We start from the raw sequence: 4,084 nt of genomic DNA, 5'->3' as shown, positions 1-4,084 counted from the left end.
GGGGGGCAATGTTTAAACATTCGGTTCATTACCTTACCGAATGCTACTGGTAACAGAACACTGATTGGTGCTGACTTTATGGAGCAGGCATCACTTCGATTTTGCTGATGCATTACCGTTAGAACTAAATATTTTAGAAAGGGTCAAAGTATGTTCGACTAACAACAAGCGCAAGCCAGAGGTAGAAGCAATCCGTGAAATCGATGCGTCCAAAGCATACATGTCTGACTTTGAGTATTATGGGCCAGATGTCCCTAACGATTATTCGCCACACACTATTCGGAGTATATTCCGAGATGCTATTCCTCCAGAAATGATTACACCTGAATGGCCGAAAGGCCCCGGTTTATTTACTGGTGTTTTTCATACCCACAAGTCAACAGATTTGTTCTCAATAGATTTTGATTTTATAAAGGAGACTGATGGAACTGATTTATCAGTACAAGAAAAGAGGCAACTTGAAAAGTTACTTCAAAAACATTCAAACGTTTTTGGTCCATCGTCTTAGCCAACGCAGTATGCCCAGCATTTTAAAGATACTGGAGATTATGAGCCAGTGTCATCACCTCCGTACCGCTTGTCATTTCCTAGACTGCAGGAACTTAAGTGCGAGATAACGAAGATGCTCGAGAACGACATCATTGAAGAATCTGATTCGCCGTGGTCGTCGCCGGTTGTGATGGTGCCAAAGAGAGACGGTGGCACGCGCGTATGTGTCGATTATCGGAAGATAAACTCCATCACAAAGCCAGATAGGTACCCATTACCCCGCATGGACGACTTGCTGCAATCTGCGAAAAGTACTAGGTTTATGACGACCCTTCAAAATGTCGTTTTTGTTGTGCCGAAGTCAAATATCTCGGTCATGTCCTTACAACAGATGGAATTAAAGTCCATCCTGAAAAAACAAATGCGATCACCTCACGAAGGGAACCTCGAAATATCAAGGAACTGGTGTCTTTTATCCATGCTGTTCCTGGTACCGCCGTTTCATAGATCATTTCGCTGAGATCGTAAAGCCACTTACTGATCTTATGAAAAAGAATGCTGTATGGCAATGGTATGCACCACAAGCTGAAGCATTCAGCAAACTGAAGCAATTACTGGCCAATGCTCCAGTTTTACGTCAAGCAGAAGATAACATAGCTTTCACCATTAAGACTGATGCGAGTTCTTACGTATTAGGAGCGGTTTTACTCCACGGGGAGAAAGAGAATGAGCACCCAATCGAATACGCAAGCCGTCTAACATCTAACATCAGCAGAACGCAACTATTCGACGACGGAACGTGAAGCCCTTGCTATAGTATGGGCATGTGCAAAATTTAGAGGGTACATGACGGGGCTAAAATTCATCTGAAGACAGATCACCAACCTCTTAAATGGCTGATGACCATGAAATCGCCATCTGGTCGCCTTGCAAGATTGGCATTACAGATATATAGTAAGATAGTATAGTATATAGTATAATTTCCAAATCGATTACACCCCCGGTAAAAGCAATTCCGTAGCTGATATGTTATCACGTCCGCCGTGTGTGTCACAAGACCACCAAACATTAAATTGCATATGTGCTTTTCAAGCAGAACTTCCTCGTAAGAAATCAAATGAACTACGAGCTGAACAGCTTAAAGACGACTACTTAGCGAAGATAATAAATTCTCTGGAGCAAAAAGATGAAAACGTACCCTTATGGTGCAACCGTGGCTACCTTTTGAATGACGGAGTTTTATATCGCTACGCCAATGATGATACTGAAGGAGCTCAACTCGTGATACCCACTCATGAGCGTGCAACTATTTTGAAATTGTATCACGATGAAAGTACTGCAGGACATTATGGTGTCGAGAAAACCATCGATCGAATCGCCAGCCGTTACTTTTGGCCAGGAATTCGCGCCGAAATAACTAAATATGTACGAACGTGTGTCCAGTGTCAGCGCTACAAAGCCTCAAATATGAAACCGATGGGTCTACTCCAGACAACCAGTAGTAAACAAAGGTTTGAAGTTGTAGCCGTCGATCTTTTTGGGCCTTTACCACAGACAGAAGACGGATACCAATGGATATTTATAATCGAAGATGTAGCCATCAGATGGGTTGAGCTATTTGCCCTTAAGGAAGCAACAGCAGAAGCTTGTGCAAAAACTCTTGTCGATGACGTTTTCCTCCGATACGGCGTACCAAGACGTCTTAAATCCGAAAACGGTGTACAATTTGTTTCGTCAATTATGCAGAAGATAGCCACAGTATGGGCATACAACAACTTTTCACACCTGTATATCACCCCGAAGCTAACCCTGTAGAACGCAAAAACCGAGACCTCAAGGCCCAGTTGGCCATACTCGTTCAGAACCAACATAACACTTGGAGCTCTGACTTAGCATCCATCCGTTTCGCAATGAACACTACCAAATGCCAATCGACCGGTTACTCCGCTGCATTCCTCACTTTTGGAAGAGAACTACGCACCTTCGACGATATAGAGCACGATATCAAAGCGATAACAGAGAGCGAGAACTTTATACCTCAGATTACGCCTTATCTAAGAAGTATGGTGGACACTTTTAACAACGCTAAAGAGATAGAACAAACAATGCAAGACCGTAACAAAGAATATGTCGACAAACGCCGGAGATCTCAAGATGGCATCGAAGTAGGAGCCGAAGTTTTAGTGACTACCCACGTCCTCAGCCAAGCAGCTAAAGGTATCACCTCGAAATTCGTGCCGAAGCGTGACGCACCGTATGTGGTTGTCCGGAAAATTGGGATTGCCGCCAAATCCGATCCTGACGCTCCACTAGGAGCTTACCATGCATCCGCCTTGACTTTATAGCAACGCGAACGAAGATCCACTCACAGTGCAGCCCCTTCGGATGAGAGGCCGACCCCGGAAGTCCTAATCAGTTGGTGATGGTTCGATAGTTTTACTCCTCGAACATCAAGGAGGAGGATGTAGCATTACGTATGGTGAACTTATAGTTATAAGACAATTAGCTTAAGATCTGGCAACTCACTGTAAGCATTACACCACTTAGTTTTTCCCCACATTACAAGCTCACCTGCTAGCACTAGCGGGACACTATAAAAACGCGATCCTCTGTGTTCTCGACTTCACTTGTTGGAAGCCGTGCACACGAGAGGTAAGTTTTCCTTTAATACGTTTATTTCATTGTTGCTATGAGTATAAGGCGAACAGCGCAAAGCTGGTCATTTAGAAAATAGCTTAACAGTGTTCTGTTGTTGTCTTCGTACGGAACAAGGCGATCAGTGCGAAACTGGTCACTTGAACTGTACACACATGTTTATATGTATGTAGACGCGATGCTTTAGACGAACAGCGCAAAGCTGGTCTCTAAGTGGTTGAATGCATTGCCAGTATAATTAATATATAATATATAATTAATATGTATGTACATTTATTCTGTTACCCTAGGTTAATTACTCACGCAAATCCTGAGCTATTTCTTGTTTGTCACCACCATTTAATTATTTTTGACAATAAAACCACAAAAGTTCTCTAAAAATGTTAATAAGCCACAATAACATTGACAAATAAGTTTTACAAAAAATTTAAATCTACTAAAATTTCTGCCTTTAAAGATAAATATCTTCACTATTCGAGAGAGTTTAAAACGTTAGGTCAAATGCTTTAGAGCAGGTATGTTCGTAATTTCGAGTCGGACATCAAGGTGAATCCAAAGTCGTTCTGGAACTATGTAAATTCAAAAAAATCGTGCTCTAGTATTCGGAAGTTTTCTATAATGGGACCCATGCTTCCTCATCTTCTGAGGCTGCAAATCTTTTTGCTGACTTCTTCCGCTCGAATTTTGTGACACAGTCGGAAACCACTCGGGGTTTTTCTCCAACTGTGAACTCTCCAATTAACTTTGGCAGGCTCTCATTATCTCTTGAGGATTTAGTTGATGGCATTTTGCAAATCAAATCCTCATTGCAGACAGACGTTGATGGCTTATCATCTTATCTTCTTAATAATTGTTTGGCCTTTGCAAACCCACTTCTGTTACTGTTCAATAAGTCACTTGAGTGTGGCGAGTTCATCGATGCCTGGAAAGTTACCTTCAT

This window comes from Rhagoletis pomonella, unplaced genomic scaffold (genome assembly GCF_013731165.1).
Source record: "Rhagoletis pomonella isolate Grant_MI unplaced genomic scaffold, Rhpom_1.0 Rhpom_scaffold_00001, whole genome shotgun sequence".
In the NCBI taxonomy this organism is placed as follows: Eukaryota; Metazoa; Arthropoda; class Insecta; order Diptera; family Tephritidae; genus Rhagoletis; species Rhagoletis pomonella.
Note: the sequence above shows the minus strand (reverse complement) of the source record.